Genomic DNA, 22,077 nt, shown 5'->3' on the forward strand with positions numbered 1-22,077 from the left:
AGAATAGGTGTTTGGTCCAAGATCTTTCTCTAATGTAATAGATACAACTCTGAATTCTAATAGATCTTTGGATCTAACATGAAGGGTTTGATTAGAGGGTCAAAGAGTCACAGAAAAATTATGGTGACTAGCAAATCAAGAGTGCACAATTAATCCATATAGTGCTGATGTAACTTTGCATAAAATATGTTAAGGTTTATGGCTTGTGCTTTCTCTGTTAGTGATATTGGGCTTGTAAGTTTGATGTCATGTAACAGGGCAGCTGCCCTGTACTGGCCCCTTAAGAGCCAAACCCCAGCCTGGAGCAGGCCCGGGGAGTTCAGCCCAGCTGGGCAGTGTTGGCCAATTAAGGCCCAGCTGGGGGCTATAAAAGGGAAGGGCTGGTTCAGCCAAGGCAGTGTGAGCCTGGCTGCTGAGGGAGCCGGATGCTCTCTGGAGCTAGGGCAGGGCTAGAGAGCAGGCTGGGCCAGGATGCTTAGACAGACAGACAGACAGACAGACAGACAGACAGCGGCAAGGCTGTGAGCCTGGCTGCTGAGGGAGTAGGACGTTCTCTGGAACTAGGGCAGGGCTAGAGAGTCAGGCTGGGCCAGGGCGCTTGGACAGCCGACCGGCCAGCCTGCCAGGCCTGCGGCAAGGCCTGCTGGAGAGACACCAAACCCCCGGAAGGGGGGCTCAGAGCGAGTGACTTGGGCACTGCCGGAGGGCAGTGTGGCAAAGAGAGCAACGCGACTGGAAGATTCCAGAGGGGAAACGCCACGTGAGCGGAGGCCTGTGCGGGCGGAATGGACTGATTCCGGGGACAGACGACGGACCCCCGCTACGGTGGTGAGTGACCCCCTCACAGTCATTATTTGAATATCATATATATTACCCATAGACCTTATTAGTTTACATAGTATGAGCCACTTTAAGACTATTATTGATTTAAAGTCAAACTAAAAATAAAGGGCATTAGGGCACACTTCCTAACATATGTTCATTGTTTCTTTGTGTCCCTATGACATAATTTCACTCATTTATAAATATAATATATATTCTAGATTCAAGTTAATTCTCTATTTACATTTTTCTTGAGGGTTTTACTTGTTTGTTTCTTCAAAATCCATTTTGAGAGTTTGCCACAGAGGGATGTGTCATTTTGTATTGCAAATAGCAATTCCAGAAAACCCTGATTCTCAGAGAACCGTAGGAATGTAATGCTAGAAGAGACCCTGGGAAGTGATCTAGTCCATATCTCCATGCTGAGACAAGGCCAAAATACCTATGCCTCCCCTGACAAACATTTGTCTAACCTGTTCTTAAAACCTCCAAATATGGGAACTCCACAACCTCATTTGGAAGCCTATTTCTATACTTAACTATGAATAAATTAGAATTTTTTCCCCAATACCTAACCAAAATCTCCCTTGCTTCAGATGAAGCCAATTACTTCTTGTCCTGCCTTCAGGGAACATGGAGAACAATTGATCACTGTCCTCTTTAAAGTAGTCCTTAACATATTTGAAGACTGGTTTTGGGTTCCCCCATTGCTTAGTCTTCTTTTCTCAAAACTAAATATGCCTCCTCCCCTTTCAAACCTTTCCTCATAGGTCAGATTTTCTAAATCTTTTATAATTTCTGTTGCTTTCTTCTGAGTCTCTGCACAATTTTTCCCCCACTTCTTTCTTGAAATGTGCACGTACAGTTGTCTTTTTTTGAACTTTAATCATGTCCTTCAAAGAACTTGCAAACACTGCCATCTCTCCACTCTGTTATCCAAGTCCATTAATGAAAATATTGATTAGTACCAGACCCAGCAAAAACCCATGCAGAATACCACAAAAAACTCTCTTCCAGTCTGATAGAGAACCACTGATAATAACTATTCTTTGAGTATGGTCTTTTAGCTGGTTGTATACCCACTGTATAGTAATGTAATCTAGACCACATTTCTCTGGCCTGCTTATGAGAATATTACCAGGGATTGTGTCAAACTATGTTCCTTGTTAAACAGGCTCTTTTTTAAAAGTGAAATCTCCTCCAAATCTGTGAAGTGAAATGAGGAGTATTTTGGGGACAGTCAAAATAAGCAATGTGACAGTGTTAAAAAAAAAAAAAAAAAAGTAACTGGTCAGTAGGGTTAGGCAAAACTCCAGGGTATTGCTTCCTATGGATTTCACAGAATTCCTGTCAAATTGCACCAAAGTTGTAAATGTTTTCAAAGGTGAAATAACATGTTATCTTGGGTAACAGCTATGACTTTTGGGGTTCACCCTGTTCAGGAAGAGGTTTGGTCACTATCTGCTTTGTGACCAAGGATGTCTTTTGTAACTGTTTAGCTGTGGTCCAGAGCTCTGACCCTAGCAACCCAGAAGCCTCACCCTGGCTTTGCCCAAACTGGTTACTTCTTGCAGGCTGACTTTGGGATTCTCCCATCTCTGAATTCTCTTCCTAATAATCCTGCTGCAGAGGCCAGTGTCTCTCTGTCTCTCTGTCTCTCTCTCTCTCTCTCTCTCTCTCTCTCTCTGTCTCTCTGAGAAACTGTTCAGTTCACTGCCTTTACAAAGACAGTAAAACACTCCAACCTGTCATCTTTCTACTAGCACACACTTCATTGAACTTACACAATATTGATGATTTATTATGAAAGCAAAACAAGTTTATTAAGAGAAAAGCAGGGATTAAGTGAAACAAAGAAGAGAAAGATGGAAATGGTTACGAACAAATGAAAGTGAAAGCACTCCTCTAAAAAGTCTAAAACATAATCGAGCAAGATTCAGTCTTTGTTCAAGGTGGTTTCTCTCACCCATGGCCTCCTTTCCAGCCTTCTAATGGCCTGCCTGGCCAGGATCCATCACACAGTCTGAATCACTTGGATTGGGCATCCGCGGTGACAGGTAAAGATGAGCTCTCTCTCTTTCTCATATCCCCAAAGGCATATCTTGGTCTTGCAAGTCAAGAAGGCCTGCTGGGGGTTGAGTCGCCTGTATCTTGTTCAGCTACAGGAGCCATGTTCATACTCTCTCTCAAGTTCACGATGAGACTAGTCTCTGCTGGTTTAACTCAATAGCTTTCGTTACTACTAATATGGAAATTGAGGCAAACCCAGGTTCCTTTTGTGTATGACAAACCTGTGACTACCACCTTTGCCCAAGCTAGACAGTCATATCTTAAGCATGTTCTAGTAACATTGTACAGAGAGAACTGGTAACTTCACACATAGGCTGTGTCTAGACTGCATCCCTTTTCCATAAAGGGATGCAAATTAGACACATCGCAATTGCAAATGAAGCGGGGATTTAAATCCCCCCTGCTTCATTTGCCGGAAAAAAAGCGCCAGTCTTAGAGTTACACTACCTCATCCTTTTTAATGAGCTAGTTGCTAACCCCATCATCTGGCCACTTTCCTGGCTGTGGTGATGCCGCTCTTTGGTTTAGTAGTGTCCGGATGTTAATTTTAGAGCACTGTTAATGTACATGATGCTTGTTTAGATACTGTTTCCTGGTGGGCACAATAATGCTTAAGTTAGTTTCCCATTTTAGGAACTCTGGCTCCTTCCATGATTGCCAGTTTCCCTGAAATTATTCCAAAAAAAGCCATATTTATGAAACCACTTTTTTTGGCCAAATATAAATCCACCTACATTATTTTACATGTAAGCCTTATTCATAATGGAAACTCTAATATTTAATCTAGGTTTAAATGCTGCTATATATGCCACCTTAATGCCCCAAAATAGCCCAACAATATTCTTGACTAAGTGTCACCGACATTTTATTGCAGGTCCAATTTTATTGCAGGCCTAATTACTAATGGAAATTTAGTATTAGCATTAAGCTATTGACTAAAGGTCATAATGTATAATTATTTCACCTGGGGAGGTAGTAAGCGCTTTTGGAGACCACTTCACTACCTGGACACACATAGTACTCAAAAAATTTCAATCAGTCGATGCATCCCTGTTAGCAAAGCGGTAGTTCAGATCTATCCAGCTGTACTTCTTGCCTATACCTCATTATAGAGGAGAGAATTTAACAAATTCTTCTTGCTAGATTAATAGCTGAATTGTTCAGGCGCTGCCTACAATTTGGTAGTCACAATGCTATTTCAAAGAAACCCAGCAAACCCTTACTTCACTTTTTCTGTCTAGTTTAGCAAGGGGAAAAACAGTTCTTGGCCGTCTGATGTTAGATCCCATGCAAAATGAGATCACTGATTCTACTACACCTTGTACACATACTGCTGACGTGTTTTTTACTTTTCACCAATTTTTCATCATTTTACACTGTACAATGTTTTATGGATCATTGTTTCATGGTGCCAAATTTAGTTGGTATAGGACAAAATCCTTTATTATTGTAAATCTATTTTATAACAGCTATAGCAAAATCTCTCTAGGCTCAAATTATTTTCTCATTATTAGAACAATATTTGGTTTTAAATGTGTATTGAAAAAATCTACTAAAATCACATATGGGTTAAATAATAGAATCTATCTGAACTTGCTTAACTCTGCTTTCTTACAAGGTGATAAATACAGAGGCTGGAGTCATCAGCTCAGCTATTGTTATTTGTCTAAAATAGGGGGTGAGCAAACTTTTTTGGTCTGAGGGCCACATCTCTGTATAGGAATTGTGTGTGTGTGTGTGTGTGTGGGGGGGGGGGGGAGGGTATAACTACTTACAAAATGAGGGGTTGGAATTCAGGAGGGGGTGAGGGCTCTGGGATGTGGCCAGAAATGAAAAATTCAAGATGAGAGGATGCTCCGGGCTGGTACTTGAAGGGTAGGAGGGGGCTGGAACAGGGGATTGGGGCACGTGGGAGGGGGGATGAGGGCACTGGCTGGGGGTGCAGGCTGTGTGGTGAGGCTGGGGATGAGATGTTTGGTGAGCAGGAGGGTGCTCTGGGCTGAGGTGGATGGGTTTTGGGGGGGGGGGCAGGACTGGGGCAGCAGGTTGGTGTGCCAGGGAGGTAAGGGTCTGGCTGGAGTGCAGACTCTGGGGTGGGGCTGCGGATGAGGGGTTTGGGAGGCAAGAGAGTGTGCCAGACTGGGACTGAAGGATTTGGAGGGTGGGAGGATGATCGAGAGTAGAGAAGGGGTTTGGCGTGCGAGGGGCCTCAGGGATGTAGAATCTGGGTAGCGCTTACCTGAAATGGCTCCTGAAAGCAGCAGCCCATGCCCCCTGGGGCTCTGCGACCCACCTCTTCTGCAGACAGCACCCCTGCAACTCTTATTGGCTGTGATTCCTCGCCAATGGGAGCTGTAGGGTGGGAGCTGGGGGCAGAAGTCTTGTGTGGAACCCCCATCCACAAAAGCATGTGCGGAGGTGCAATGGGCCCATAGTTGCCCCACTCCTGATGGGAAAGGTCCCCAAGTTCAGTGTCCCTACGCTTTACAGTAGGAAATCCCTGTCTTAAGAATGAAAATACTAAGTCCTTTTGTGTGCTAATGTTTGCCATTCCTCTATAGGTTTCAACCCCCTCCCTTTTAGGCGTGCACATGGCTACAATGGAGAAAGGGACGATCCCTTTGTGAAAAATGCTGTACAGCCCTCTCGCATTATACCATTTTGCTACTGAGAGGGTATGGAATTTCAAACTGTTTCATTTTCAGCAACATCTATACTGCAGCCCACACATTTCTTACTATGCATGTGCACATTATTTAACATGAAGACACTCAGCAATGACTGACATCTGATCTAAAAGTAACAGGCTTTTAAAAAAAAATTCACAAGCAATCTTGAAAAAAACACTTTATAAACATGAATTTTCTTGGTGTGTGTATGTGAAAATTGTGTTTTTTCTTAAGTAGCTCTTGATTTGATTATTGCTCAAGAAGGAATTCTTTGCCATTCTTCAGATGAAACTCAAAACACGAATTATAGAAGAAGAGAACAAGAAAAACGAAGCTTTTGCCTGCCAGAATTGTGTGATGGGTGAATATATTTACTTTTTCTTTGCTTCCTATTCATACATCTCTTTTCATTCTCCCTTTTCTCCACATCTACTAGTGTTATTCTTCTACCTTCAGTGCTGTAGTTTCTAATATAAAGAAGAGCTTAAGGTTATGTCATGAAAAGTGTGTGCAGGATTTGGGGAAAATCTAGTCACTGGTTTCAGTAATCTAGGTTCCTGTATAGTTTGGCAGCCAGCTGAAGTCATGCTTTCAGACTCTCTAAGTCTGAATATCTTTGTTTTTCCTCATTCTTCAGGATGGCTGGCATTTTGATATAATTGACGTAATTCTCCCTGGTCCATAGTCTGGGAGGGCAATGATGTTGATGTGGCAATATTTCTTTCTGTTGAAAGACAGAGAATGTTGCTGTAAAGACCAAGGGAGGGAGGGTGTCTTGAATCTCAAAATCTGATATTACAAGGACTGGTGATGAGTGCTTATTGGACAGCTGCAATCTTTAGTGATGGCTAGTAGAGCTAGTTGGTGACCGTTTATGGAGGTGGGACGTTAGGTTTGGAGTTGTTTGCTATGTAGAACCAAAACTCTTAATTCTACACAGGTTGCCACAGACTGCAATAGCTTCACCGTGGGGAGAAAATAAAGACTTTCTGATGGCGACATGCCAATGAAAACTGGAAAAAATGAGACTGAAAATTGAGAGCTGTTTAAGAAAAGTTTATGAGGTGGCCCCAAAGCCATAACACATTTCCTGTGTGACAGTGTACAAGACAATCTTTGTGGTTTGGTTTCTCCCCTGCCTCACTGTAGTATGGAATCCCTAATGACCCCTTCCCTCACAGGGGCATTCTGAGGATAGAAGTACTATCTGTTGTGAAGTGCCAAGATGGGACAGTGATGAGCACAGTGGAAATCTTCTAAGTAAATAAGAGGAATTGTTGTTAGGGATTACGTTAAGCTTGATGGGAGGATTGGTCTTCTCACAGAACATGCCCAGAGGTAATGTCTGCATCGTTACTGAGGGCGTGTGTACCAGTGAAGGATGCACTCTAGTTCTGTTTGAGCTGCTGTACTAAAAATAACAGTGCAGCAGAGGGCACCACAGGTGAAAGCTCAGGCTAGCCACTGAGAGCTAACCCACTTGGACCCCCTTGATACTCATTGAGTGGCTAACCTGAGCCACTACACCTGCTACCCTTGACTATGTTGTGGTTTTTAGTGTATTAGCTGGAGTGTGTCTATCTACTGCTGGGCTAAGCACCCTGCTGGCTGCAGTGTAGACATACCCAGAGAGAGAAACAGAATTGAGAAATAAGTATGTAGCACAGTGGGGTCCTGAGTCATTATAAGGGCTCCTGATCCAATACCCTCGGGACCTGACTGGTCCTGAATGCAGGATTTTTGTGGACCAGGGGAGGTCATTTCTGGCCCTCCTGCAACCTGGCGAACCAGTCTCCTGGCCAATTCTCCCTCCCCGTCCCCCGCTGCTGGCCCCACCATGCTGACTCTGCTTGGCAGCCGCTGCCGCCGTGACTACTGTGGCTCCTGGCCGCACTGGACCACTGCTTCCACTGTTTCTACAGCGGCTCCTAGCCCCACCAGGCAGCCCCGCACCAGGTCTCTCAGCCCTGCTGTGCTGCATGCTGGGTGGCCCTGCCACTGCTGGCCCCACAGGACTGCCTACTGCTGGCTTTCAACTGGGACTCTGGTCCTACAACATCCATGCCAAACCACGGATGTTGTCAGACCAGAGAGTCCCGGTTTAGAGAACTTCAACCTATAGTAATGTAGATAGTCCAAATGAATTCAGATCTTGAACTAGTTTTAAAACATTTTTATTAAGATTTCAGGCTTTGCTGCGCATGCCTTGGTTTTTGAGTATTTATATGACTGCTTCCCTGGTATTTAAATATTGAGTTTCCATTTACACTCAAGAACGTGTTGCTTCTTTATTAAATACACACTCTGCAGTCTTAGCACACTGCCTCCAAGTAGCAATTTTGCATTCATGTATACTTTATCCCTCTGAAACGGTTAGGCCCCTTGCTATTCAGAAGTACAATGTCAGTCTATATATATGGCCAGAGACAAGGAGAAATAGTGGTTTTTTAATACATTAATTAATATTTTAAAATTCATTAAAGTAGTAAACTTTAAAGTAGTACATTAAACATGTTTTTGTATTAATTGTAAGTCATTAGGAACAATAAACCTATATATGTTATCAAAATTGATTAATTATACATAATTTCTATGAAGATTTGCCAAACTGATATGCTGAGCACTGTAAGTCCGATTCCCTTTTTTTCTCACGTGAAATGATTCAGCTTATAATATTTTTCTCCAAAATTTGTTGCAGTGGTGCATTGATAGTTATTAGTTAACTGACAATAACTAGCTATTATAATGGCTAATGCGTATTTAGAACATTTACATGTGTGTGGGACAGTTAATTTGAAGTTATGACTAAAGGCAGTATTTTGTTTTTATATACTACAGGTCTTTGGCTTTCAGAATGTGAAATAATTGACAAGAATAATCATAGTCAGGGACATTAGGTCAACAAGTTTTTGTCTCTCTCTTTAATAACAATGATGCGTTACTTGGTGAGCCAATGGCTAAATTCAAGCTTACTCATGTTAAAAGAAGCAGAAGAGTAAAGAAGAATGACTAAACAGTAGTTAGTGAAACATCAACAAGAATGAACATAGTTTTCACCTGGATGAGACTAAAATAATCTGTTGTTGACAGCGTGTCTCTCACACTTCAGAATTATTAGGGAAATCAAGATAATTTTTCTGTGCCTCGTGAAGAGAGTTGTATTTATGTATTTTTAAAAAATTTATTCAAGTCAATTACAATGCTGGGCCCTGGCCACACATGTAGCCCATTAAGCAATAGTGTCAAGCAAACAGATGTCTACAGGGTAAACTCCCTCAGCTATGGTCATTGCTCATGTCACATTCCTTCTCACCGGTAAAGCCTGATGTATATCTATGAACCTTGCACCTCCACCTATTTGGGATAAGATATTGATCTAAGGTTCTGGCCTTCAAGGTCTTTTGGACCAACAGGGGGAGCAAATGTGAGAATTGAGGAATTCCATATTTTAAATCTAAGGGTGCCTAGAAAGAACACCACACATGCTTTTCCTTTTTTTTTTTTTTTTGACAGTTGCCTTTTTTCAACATATTTAAAAAGTCAAAATATCAATGAATTTTTTTTGACTAAGGAAAAAAGCATGAAGGGAAATGTTTTCAGAAAATTTTGGGCAACTCCTCCCCATCTCGTTTTTCAAACTCATTGTAGTAATCCAGTCTGATGGGGATGGATGGTTGGATGGATAATTCCACTTGTGAAATGGAAGGTTAAAACCCCACAGACAGATCCTAGCAGCTCTGGTTGACACTGCTTCCTGGGCATTTAAAAGTATGGCTGGTCACACAGTGTGGCTAACTCAGGTTCCCTGTCTACCGTGGCTCCTAGAAGCAGTGGCATATCCCCGCTCTAGCTCCTAAATGTAGCAGTAGCCAAAGGGCTCTATTTTCAGAGTCACTACAGTATGATCACCCACTTAGGCCACGTCTCCACTTACTGAATGATCGATGCTCTGGTGATTGATATTTCTGGATTCAATTTAATGGGTCCAGTAAAGTCTCGCTCACTTGAATGCTGAGGGTGCTTCCTTCTGTGCCATTACCCCTTGCTGTCATGAGGAGGAAGAGAAGTCATTGGGAGTGTTTCTCTCATCGACTTCCTGCTGTGGAGACGGTGCCAAACTCCTACGTGTGTTATTTACGTAGCTGAAGTTGACCTTCCCCCCGCAGTATAAACCTGGCCTTGGGGCCTTTGGCATCTCCCATAATTTTTGTAGCATCTCCCAATACTGCAGTAGCATTAGGTCAGAGTTACATGAGAGAGAGCTCTCGTCAAAGTCCCCTGAAGCCAATAAAGACTTACTGATGGACTGCATTGGATCAGAGATGGGATGTTAAAATGCTGGATCTACAAGTGCCATGCTAGGGAGTTTGTAGAATACTAGGAGATTTTAGCAAATGAGAGGCTGTGAGTTCTGAATAGGAAGCATTCCAGTTTTGTATAAACTGTTTTAGTTCTTTATCCATGTTGGCTGGGCTGTCATATACTTCTAAGACAGGAATACTTGTGAGGTTTTTGGCTATGCTGAGGTATCCTTACTTTTGTACTCTTGCTAATCAAACCAAAAAATAATTTGCCTCCTAGTTTATTTGTTCTGATACAAATTATAGCAAATTAAAAACTTAGCCTACTAGCATTGCAGACATAACCACTTACCAGCCTAGTCATGTCTTAGAAATACCTCTGATCTGGTATTACCAGCAAAAATTACTTGTAAACTGAATGAAACATAATGTGCCATATTTTCTGACACAATCCTCCTCTTTCATTTTAGGACTTACTCAGATAGGCAGGATGATTAGCTTATGTACATTGGTAAGTAACTTGATCGTACTCATCCACAGGTGAAATCACAATTTTTTTAGTTCTGGCAGATGCTTCATTTAAAAAAAAATAGCTTTATGTAATGGAAAGCAGAACTTCAGAAATATCAGTCCAATATTTTAAGGAGTAATTCCTTATTTCTATTGCATGCAAAGAATAGCACAAGACACATCTATACTCCAGATGTATCGCAGAAAGAAGAAACATTGCTGGGATTGAAACTAGTAAAAGAACATTTTCCATGTTCTGGTTAGACCAGCAATCTGAAAGCACTAGAGTGCCTCAATGATGAATAAACAAACTGATTTCTTGCTCAAATTCATTTCTCTATATAATACAAAAATTTTTCCTGAGGGACGACAGAGTGATGTCATCATGTCACTTTGCGTCCTGCCTGCCTCCTCCTCTCCCCCTTCCCCTAGCTTGAGCCCGACCTCACTGCTCCCCCTCGCCACTTGGAATTGCTATTTCAAATCAAGCTTCTACTCCCTTTCCTCCACGCCCACCCCACAGAGCTTTCACTGCCAAGAAACGTGGCTTAGTAGCCAGCAGACCCCATGTCATGACCATGAGATATGGGCAGCAGCCTGGGGACTAAAGGGTTAACTGTACCTAGCCAGGTATCTGCTTAGCCAATCGATATGTAGGTAGGAATTTCAGACTGGGACAAAGGAATTTTTGTTTTTTTCCCTCCTTTGTCCCTGGTCAGTTTCTCTCCAGCTACTGAGGGGGACAGAGAGTATGTCTCCCTCCAAGAAAAGACTCTTCACTATCTATAAGTAGGATAAAGTTTAGATAAATCTATTAGGTTTTATTTGTTTTATGGTTGGAGAATGGGAATCTGATGTCTGTGCATTTAAAAATGAGGTTTCCTCTACTTTGTAACTAAATTTTGGCCCATGGTGGAATCTCTGAGTATATTAATTGGTTGCTTTTCCATCTAGTCATTGTCCTTGCAACAGGAATATTGTGGTGATAATAAAAGTTGTTTCTCTTTTCTTTTTATTAACGTGGTATTGGTTAATTTTTGTGTCCTGGTTTTACTTTTGGGGCTGAGATTTCCCAAGTGATCTCTCCCTGGTTTCTTTATTATTTCTTGGGTGGTGGAACCAGATTTTTTAATCCCCAAAATCTAGGATTTTAAGATTTTGGGGGGAAGCTTTATACCAAAGCCTGGAAAGATAAGGTTTTGGGGTACTTTTGCAGGCCCCCACTTCTACATTTATCATGCCAGAGTGGGAAAGAAGCCTTGACACCCCACATGGCAGCCGTGACAGCCCAGGGCAAGGAGGGGTAGGGTTGCAGTGCTCAGGACAGCAGCCTGGGGACAGGAGCTAGGAGTAGGGCTCCCAGCCGGGTTTGTGCCAGCAGCGGGCTCTTGGGGGCTCCCCTGCCACCAGGCTCTTGGGGTCCTAGAGAGTGGTGACTGACTGCCTGCCTGGAATCCGGCTGCCCCTGTGGAGACTCATCCTCCCCCCAGCAGCTGTACTTACTGCGGCTGCCAGAGCACCCCGAGCTGCCATGGGGAGCTGCTGCACTGATCTGTCTGCTCCTTCCCTTCTTCTCTGGGTGGACGAACAGCCCTGGGCTCTGCGGGCAGGGCTGGGGCAGTGAGCGGTGCAGGCGGGACCACAAGGGGAGAGGTCAGGACTGCAGCCCCCCGTGATGCTGCTTTCCCCACCTCAGCAGGCTGCAGTGCTACCTGCTCCTCACTAAGCCCCATGCGGGGCGGGCAGGCACCCCTGCTCTTCCCCAGCCTCTGGGGTTAGAGCTGGGCCTGGCATGCACCGCAGCTGGGAAAAGGTGGGGAGTTAGGGTTTTGGGGGGAGAAAAAGGGCCCGGGCTGGTGGGGGAGAGAGAGGGAGAAGGGTCTCAGGCTGGCACACCTGCTGCCCAGCCTTCCCCAGGGAGGAGAGACAGCTGGGAGGAGAGCCAGGGTTGCCTTAGTGAGTGCAGTGAGCAGGGGGCACAGCCTAGTTTTTAAAATAAAAATTATTTTCAAGAAACAAGGGAGATCAAAATGAAGCTGGTGCTTCTCTTGGTCACAAATATTTTTTTCCCCCCATTAGAAAATCCAGCGCTTTTTCTTCTTACGGTCTTCTGTCATTTGAGCATTAGCTCACAGAGAATTGGTTATGAAGTCTTGAATAGTGCGATTCATGATACACAACCTAAACTCTGATGGTGGAAAAGATAGTGATAAGGTTGCCAACAGTCAATCACAGTTTACAAAACATTTTTTCCTATTTAGATTGTGTTCTGCAACATTCCGCTCTTCCCTTTTAAAATACCATATAAAGGTCCCTTGTTTGTGTACCACTGATACAATTTTTTTTTCAATGAGAAAAACAAAAGAAGGCACCAGTGCTTTGAATAGAGGGTTCCTGATTGATAAGCCAGTTGCAGCCAAACCTGCTCTTGCTAATTGTCTTTCAAATGCCCTCATTAATCAAACAGAGGAGTAACTCTGACGGGAAGGCTGTCACTGTTTTCATGATTTCCTACCACTCACCTCACAGTGTGAAGCCTGGCTGCATACCCAAATCATGGCCTTTAAAGCCCTTCTAATGCCTGTTCACTGCAGAGCACACCTGGCTTTGCTGGGATGGGGGTCTGCCCAACTCTGAGGCATGATCTGTCCCTAGAGGCCAATTTAGCAGTTATTTAATGATTCATAGCTTGATGTCTGGAAACGAGTGCTCCACATGATAACATACATAAACAAATTTAATTAGTTTCCCCTTTTTTTGCATAAGTAGTCACTAGTGTATTAAGACTGCAAACAAACCAGGTAGGCTGCCTGAAAAGTCATTGAAGCTAGTTAACAGTGAATCTTTAAAACAATACTGTGGTGATTTCTTTCATCTGCTGATGGTCATTGATGTTTGTGTGGTCACCTCCTGAAATTGCATGGTCATTTTATTAAAAAAGCGTGATGTAGATAGCACCATTTTCTTCTATTGAACTATCTCTTTGTAGAAGTACATAGTAATAGGAAAATCTGCAAGCACAGAACAATACTACACTTCTGATTCCATATGACCATGCAAAACACTGCAGAATATAGAGCTGTCCTGATTTAAAATAAAAACCAACAAAATCCAGAAGATTTTAAATTATTTCTTTTTATCTACAGTGTACACTGTATAATATTTATTTTAATGGATATGAACATATAAGACTGTGTGGAGGAAGGGGGCTTTGTTTTTGTCAAATAGTTGTGAAAATTAATTGTAATAACATTATTTGTAGTTATTTGTGTTAAGTGTGGGGTAATAGCATTCATGCTTTACAGTATAAACTGAAGGCTGAAAAAAGGAGGAATCTTGACCTTCATCTGCTGCATTGCATGATTAACTGAGTGAATTATGCTTTGTTTTCTTCCTTCCTCAGAAGTATTGCACACAATCTGTGGAGGCAGGATCCTGGACTTGATAGACCAGTGGTCTGATCTGCTATGGCATATTGTATTTATTTTAGAAGATATTTTATATAGATCATCATGTTTGGGAAGCTGTTGACTTTTTTATTACTAGTATTTGTGTAATATCTAGAGTTCCCAGCCGTGATGGTGGCCTTATTTGTACTAAGCACTGTAATGAAACCTTTGGCTCAGCCTTTAGAAGCTGAATAGATACAGACAAAAGATTGGGGAGGAGGGTGGGAAACTGAGTCACAGAGAATTGAAGTCACTTGCTCTAGGTTACCTAGCAGGTGAGAGGTAGAACCAGGAATAGAACTCAGATCTCCAATCTAGTGCCTTGTCCCCTGAATCATTGAATAGAGGGGTGTGAAATAGATGAACAGCTTTTGCAAAAGTCAGTGTCACATTTTGTATAAGTTAATTTCATGTGAAATTAGGATTTTTTGTGAAATGTTATGGGGCTCCAAATTATTCAAAGTGAAGCACAAGGCATACGGACATTAAAAATACCTTTGTCATGAACATTTACACTTGCTAATTTAGAAATAAGGCTCCCCGGTGAGGCAGAATCTGTAATTTCTACATTTAGGAAGTGTGTCTAACATAATACCGTGCACAAGGTGCGATCCAAACTTTCCAGTTGATCATAAAAAGCTTAGTGAGAGACCCATCTAAAGCTTGGACAGCCATAAAACCAGTGTGTTAGAAAAGAGTCAGTCATTTAAATAATCAAGGTAAACAGGACACAGGATCCTAGGAAAATAGAGAGACATATAAAAGGACATGGTTATATTGACAAAGCAAAGATAAATTGGCCTCGAGGTCTGAAAGAGATGGAGAACTGCCTTGATATCAACCAGGGATCCGCCAGATGGAGGCAGCATCTCTGTACAGCTTACTTTTGCTTTCTCCGTTCATCTAGTTTCAAGGGGAATTCCCTGGTGGATGGCCAGTAAGTATTTTTTCCTCCTTCTCTCCCAACCCAGCTCCTGTTTCAAGCCTAATGTGAATATGGGTATCTGATTCAAAGTACTGAATAAAACAGATTTCTCTAGCCACTGGAAGACATTTTGCAAAACATTTTGATTTATGTATAACAAAACTAATGCACACCTGTGGAGTGTTCGCTTTTACACAATTTCATCTCATCGAATCTGAAACCATGGAGCCTGCCTCTGATGATGATCATTCAAATGTGCTCTGTGTTGGCTAACATATGTCAATGAGATTTTGAAGAGAAGGAGGTTTAAAGTCTCAAAACATCTCTACTCATGAGGCCTGGTAAGGGAATTTGTTTATCAGTAAATAAAAAGTCCCAGTTCTCTCACTTCCCCAAATTTAATTCAGATCACACTGGGGCTGCCATGTCTTTGCTATTTATTGCCTGGAAATGCTTTTTACGAAGTTAAACTACCAGAGAAATTCCCTGCAACCTGTTCACTGACCATACTTTATCCAGCAAATTGTAATTTAGAAGAGCACACTGCCACTATAGTTTACTAGCCACTGTAACCAGTGACTCAGGGAAATGAGGGTTTTAAGTTCTCAGAAAATATATTGCAAAATGACCAGAGTTTCAGGTGTCTCTGGTTTAGAGTGCTTCATTTTCTAATAAAAAATCAGGGAAGGTAAATTTCTGGCTAGATCCTGTATCTCGAGGCATACAAAACCTAAGAACTATTCTTATATTCTCAGTTTAAAGTGAATATATTGTTTGTGTGTGATGCTACACTGACACTCTAGAACACGAGTGGGCAATAATTTTTTACTTCAGAAATTTGTGAAGTGGCCCTGGGCTGCTCCGGAAGGGGAGGGGCCTCATGTGGAAGGGGCGGGGCTGGGATACTTCCCTGCTTCCCCACCCACAGTCCATGATTGGTCTGGCAGTGGGGGAGTGTGTGAAGCCTTTGCTTCCCCAGAGGTTCCCCCTAGGCTCTCATGCCCCTGGTGGTGGGAGGAGACTTTGTGCACTCCCACTGGTGCTCCCAGGCCAATCAGGGCTTGGGAGCGGGGAAGCGTGCAAAGTCTCTTCCCACTCTGCCAGGAGCTTGTGGTACTTCTAAGTGCTGCATGCTTCTGGCAGGACAGTGGCAGGGTGGAGGAAACTTCATGCACTTCCCCCAGGACCTGATTGGCCTGGGGACGTGGGAGTGGCAGGGCTGGATCAATTGGCTTGGCAGGCCGAATCCAGCCTGCAGAGGTCCTTTTGCCCACTCCTGCTCTAGAAATTGAAATCTGAGTGATGCATCCATATAAGCCCCCAAAACATATCTCCTAAGCAGAAGTTGGCCCATTGCCTATCTTGTCTCTCTAATGCCAACTAACACATTTTATACAACAAGTTAAACACGACTTAGCACCAAGAGTAGTCAGAGACAATTGTGTAAATTAACATGTTTTCCAACATAGTTCCCTTTGTCAATGTTTACAAAACCTGTATTATTCATTTTGGCCCTGCAACTCCTTAGTATCTTTTGTGGTGCTTTTGCCTTTGATGAGTCCCATTGACTTAACTAGGGCAGTAAATTTGGTAGGACTGGGATTTTAGACTGCAAACTCTCTGAGGTTGAGACCTTGCTGTTCTTAGCACAATTGGGAGTACTGTATAATGAGCACAGCTGAGTTACAGCATTGCCAATGGCTGTTCAGCTACCCCACATTTTTTTTCCTTGGGCAAAATAATGGCTCCACTTAAGTTGATGGGAATTTTATCACCAACTTCAATCTTTTCACAATTTCAATCCATGTCCATTCAGTCCTTTACCTCTCTGCCTACGTGGACAGTGTTTTGGGGTGATAGACATCCATCTATATTTTAGCAGTTTGACATTAACTCATTTCACATTGACCTCAATGGGTATTTTTTTCTCTTCATCTCCATTAATTTATATAATGTAATGTGTTTACATATTCCATATATTGTGGTTAAAATGATCAGAAAGGTATTATTTATTTCTTTAGCTGGATGATACCAACAATGGATTGGGAATTACACAGATGTATAAAAACAAGGATCCTGACCACAAAGAACTTACTGGATGGATTCATAGGAACAAAGGTTCCATATAGGCCACTATTAACCCCCGGAACTATTCACAGCTTTTAATGTTATATTATATTGGCACCTAAGTACCTCTAAATACAAGTGTTGATGTGTCCATTAGAAAACTCAATTTCCAGGCTTTTACATCTTAGTAATAACTTCCGCCCTTCCCTATTCGTGTGTGAAACCTTACATGAAGGTCTCCGCATGAGGGCAGAGGTTTACATCAACTATATTTGAAAACAAATCCTACCTTTTACTTCAGATACAATTTACTGAATCTGTTTTCTTTTTGGTACGTCACAATTCAAACGTAATACAATGTTACACACTGAAAATGTGCACACTATCAGCCATTATTATAATAGGCTGGGGGTGACTCAAAACTCAGTTTATCTGAAAAGCCTGATTATCTCATTAGTCTGCTATCAGTTTTCCTGAGCGCAGAGAATACACTGGAGCCAGCAGATATTATGTAAGTGAAATTATACAATAAGTGGATGGGATTGAATGAAACTTTCTGATTCATCCTATGAGTGTCTAAAATCAGTCATAACCTAAGGATTCTTTTCTTGGAGTAACAAGTTTGTAGTGAGGCGGAGTGGTGATCCACCAACCCGGATGGGGAGAAACCCCTCCCTGCGCCTTGGTGGATGGAGCTCTGCCCCATACCACCATCCTCCCAGAAGTCAGGGAGGCAGGACAGAAAGTATGAAAGGCAGGCCCAGCAGCTAAGTTGGAGCCCAGCTGCTGGAGGGGCCAGACACCTTTCCTGAGATCCCAAGGTGAGAGACAGACATCCAGGAAGCCGAGGACTGATCAGGATCGCTGTGATGAAAGACAGACCCCAATCTAGAGGGACTGCTAACCCTGACAGAGGCCCCATTCCCTAACAACCCAGATGATCTGTTTCTGAGCAAGGTATTCCCAGAGGGGGGGTGTTAGGATGTAACTCAGGATTAGCCAACCCTGATCTTCCTGAAACAGTGCCTGTGCGTGAGTCAGCGTGTTGTTTTCAGGATCCCCAGTGAGCCAGTGGCAGACCTGGGCCGCGATGCAATGGAGCAGGTGGGCCTGCAATTCCCTCTCCACCACAATGTGTGGGTCACAGTCTCTCCCCACTTACTTAGGCCAAGTCATGGAATCCTAGAACACTAGAACTGGAAGGGACCTCGAGATGTCATCAAGTCCTGTCCCCTGCACTCATGGCAGGACCAAGCATTGTCTAGAACATGCCAGGCAGGTGTTTGTCAAACCTGCTGTTAAATATCTCCAGTGATGGAGATTTCACAACTGCCCTAGGCAATTTATTCCAGTGCTTAAGCACCCTGATTAATGTACAACCTAATCCTTCCTTGCTGCAACTTAAGCCCATTGCTTTTTGTCCTATCATCAGAGAGTAAGGAGAATATTTTTTCTCTTTCTTGCAACACCCTTTTAGGTATTTGAAAGCTGCTATCATGTCTCCTTTCAGTCTTTTCTTTTCCAAATTAAACAATCTCATAGGTCAGGGTCATGTTTTCTAGACCTTTAGTCTTTTTGTTGCTCTTCTCTTTACAGTCTCCAGTTTTTCCATATCCTTCCTGAAATCTGGTATCCAGAATTGGACACAGTACACCAGCTGAGGCCCAATCAGCACAGAGAAGAGTGGAAGAATGACTTCTCATGTCTTGGTCACAACACTTCTGCTAATATATCCAAGAATTATGGATGCAGATTAAGCAGGTCCACATTGCAAATAAGGCAGGGATTTAAATATCCCGCGCCTAATGTGCATAAAAATGGCCACCAAGGTTTGCCGACTCAACACTTTTTCGGCAAAAAGCAGCAGTCTAGAAGGGGATCTGTTGAGAAAGAAAGCCTTTTTCAACAGATCTTTTAAACCTCCTTGCAGGAGGCATAAGCGATCTGTTGAAAAAGGATTTTTTTCTCAACAGATCCCCCTCTAGACTGCCGCTTTTTACTGACAAAGTGCTGAGTTGGCAAAACACGGCGGCCATTTTTATGCACATTAGGCACGGGATATTTAAATCCCTGCCTTATTTGCAATGTCGACCTGCCTAATCTGCATCCCTCTGCAGACAGAGAGATGCAGTCTAAACATACCCTTGCTGTGTGCTCAGAGTTAGGGCCTGGCTTACTGAGTGTTTGCTGGGGGCCTGGACCATATTGATGGAGTGGGCCTTGGCCACAGGGTCATACTCATAGCACTAGTCGCCTGGGATTCCCTGTGTGCTACACCCAGGTGTGCACAGAGGTGGAGTGGTCACTCACAGTCCTGGAGGAAGTGGGGCCACATTCCAACTGGATTACAAGGTTATAATATATTTATTCTTTATCATTGTAGATAATCTCATTTGGAACAGCTCTCCTAATAGAAAATCCTATTAAATACAGCCATTGCAAATAACAGGGAAATATTTAAGGCTATTTAAAGTAAACAACCGAGTAACAGAAAACTGAAAAAGAGCATTCTGCATCTGTGTATTACAGAAATAAAGTTGCTAGTTTGGATCTGGTAACAGATGAGACTATGCCAATTGAAAAATGTATATACAGTGAAAGCTTGTCATTAAAGGGGAACCATACAGGGCTGTCATTAATGCAAAATGCTGATGGATCATGGATTAGACTCCATCTGGAGTCTCATTTAGCCCTAAGGTATAGCACATATCAGTGAGTACAGTGATAGTGCTGCATATGGCCCTAATGGATCATCTGTCCAAAACCAATAATACAACTTTCAGGGTATAACAGCTTCTGCTAGGGAAAGGTGCATAGCTAAGAAACATTGTATTACAAAAGGAAGGTATGTAGAACAATCATCTCTCTTTCAATTATATAATCCCACATTTTAGTTGCGTGTTGCTAAACAATTTGTAAAGGCTTAAAGCTAAAAATTGAAATTAAACTTCAGACTGTCCGGAAAAAATAAAACCCCACAATCACAGATGAAAGATGCCTGTTTCATCTGGATTTATAATAACCAAACTATTCATGCTGAAAGTGCTTCACTTATGGTTTTAGAAAAGAAGTTATAAAGTGAAAGGAGTCAAAGCATTATTGCTGCAGAAGATAGAATTAAACTCCTTTTGGCTTTTAATATTTTTTATAATGGTGCCTCTTAAATTAACTTTGAAGAAATAAAACCATCATCCTGATGAGGAAAAGGATTTCACAAACCAGCAAAAAAATATATAGCTAAGGTATGAGTTTGAGACTTTAAATCCCAACGAACTGAAATATAATGCTTTTGCTTTGGAAAAAATAGTCCTGATTTCTTAGCAGCCAACATATGAAAAAATGATCACTATGGGCCAGAGTCTGCCATTCTTACTCACAAATGCTTATCTCTTCAATCCTTGATTAATCTCATTGGGAATGGCATAAATTGATAAAACTGCTAACAAGGTACCAAAGTCTGGCCCTGCATTAACAATATGATCCCATGATGACAGCAATGATTCAACCCCCATGCACTCTTTATTTCAAATAAAAAGTGCCATGCATTTTTCCATGAGAGTTTTGCAGGTGAGATCTTAAAAACTGACATCTTCCCTGTTCTGTACATACCTTAAAGACCCCATACAACTTTTTATAAGAGGCAATTCTTCCCAGCCAAAAATGTGTTGTGTTGTGCCCCAGATGGTTACTACCCTGTTACCTCAGAAACATAAGTATTTCAGAAGAAATGAGTGTATGAAGAGGGAGCTTTTCAAAAGCTAGTTAAGCATACAACTTCCATGGAAGGTTGATGGGAATCGAGCACTTAACTTCATTTGTGCCTTTGAAAATCTCTCCCAAAGTTCATAAAGCACATTGGGATTCTTTGAGATAAAAACATTATAGAGATATACTTTACTGTTTTAGTCAGTCACGATTGTATCAGTAGAATCAGTCCTATCAATATGTGGAGGAGGGTAACTGTATTGAATCTTTTTGCAAAGAAGGATGCTCAGGAAGACAAGAGTTTCCCCTAAAAAGGAACTATTATAACCATTCAACTGTCCTGTGATACAATATTTCCGGTCTGTTAGGTCACAGGATTTTTTTCATGCCAAACTAATTCTAATGCAAAACAACTTAAGCAATGAAGAAGAAAAAGGGCTACTCACCACAACTGAAAACTCCCTAAGTGAGGTAGGGAGGAAAAAAAGTCATTCCCTGTGGTATCTACTGCTTCTTGTACCATTGCTGTTCTAAGAGCACACCATGCGTACAATAATTAGAACTTTGTGTCGAGATTGTGCGGGTTCAATGACTTTATATCGGAGATGCTGATTTTGGGTACAGGATGGATCCAGATTTTCTGACGTTCACTGAATGGCTAAAGCAGTGACCTGTTCAGTATGCCTCCCTCCTCATCTGTGTTTGATTCCTTTTCATATTTTGACAAACTTTAGAAATAGGGCACTGTCTCTGTCCCAGTGCTGTGAAAACACTAGAAGCAAGGGCAGCCCGACTTTTACAAACTTATCAAAATACAAGTTGTTTCCTCTCATAGGAACAGTTGGACAAGAATCAGTGAATAAGGTTTTTCGTTTCTTTTAATGTAAAGATTTCTCAGTATTGTTTATTGCACCTGTATATTGCTTGCTATATATGTTCAGAAGAGAACAAACAGCATCTTTTGAACACAGCTTCACACTAAAATTTAACTTTCCATTGATCCACTCTCTGACAAATTACTTGAAATAAATTTCTGAATAGTTTAAACTGTTGTTACCCAACCCAACCTTCTATGGCGTATCACTATTGTCATTTACCTTTCTCGAAATGATGTAATTGATGGCATATGCACGTGACTCCAGGCATTACAGAGTATTCGGCTACCAACCAGGCCATTGAAGGATGCACCCCTCAGTCTTCAGCAAAGAATTTTGCCTTGGTAAGAATTCAGAACAGGGCCATTACTGTCCAATAGGGCGTCTGTGCTACAGAGCCTTGGTGGGTATAGCTGTGCCGGTAGAGCCCCTAGTGTCATCAGAAGAAGTTTTTCCCCTGCATAGCTCCACCAACTCCCCAAACAACTTTGGGCAAGCTCAGAGAAGCACTCTTCTCTGGGCATAGCTGTGTCTACTGTGGGGGTTTGGCTGGCAGAGCCATATTGGCTACAGGGTGTGATTCTCTCTCTCTCTCTCCACCCTCCCTCCTCTCCAAGCCAATATAGCTATGCTTGCAAAAACTTTAGTGTAGTCCCGGCCTTAACTACTTCTGATTTAAAGGAG

At 42.3% G+C, this 22,077-nt stretch overlaps 1 long non-coding RNA gene across 1 annotated transcript; it reads left to right on the top strand.

Moving 5' to 3' along the window:
- The first annotated feature begins 491 nt into the window (after positions 1 to 491).
- On the top strand, positions 492 to 8,134 carry LOC142829008 (uncharacterized). The gene is made up of 5 exons (XR_012903223.1): positions 492 to 828; positions 4,511 to 4,570; positions 5,454 to 5,567; positions 5,847 to 5,922; positions 6,502 to 8,134. It is a non-coding gene; the product is annotated as an uncharacterized LOC142829008 (long non-coding RNA).
- The last annotated feature ends 13,943 nt before the right edge of the window (positions 8,135 to 22,077 follow it).

This window comes from Pelodiscus sinensis, chromosome 4, assembly GCF_049634645.1.
Source record: "Pelodiscus sinensis isolate JC-2024 chromosome 4, ASM4963464v1, whole genome shotgun sequence".
In the NCBI taxonomy this organism is placed as follows: Eukaryota; Metazoa; Chordata; order Testudines; family Trionychidae; genus Pelodiscus; species Pelodiscus sinensis.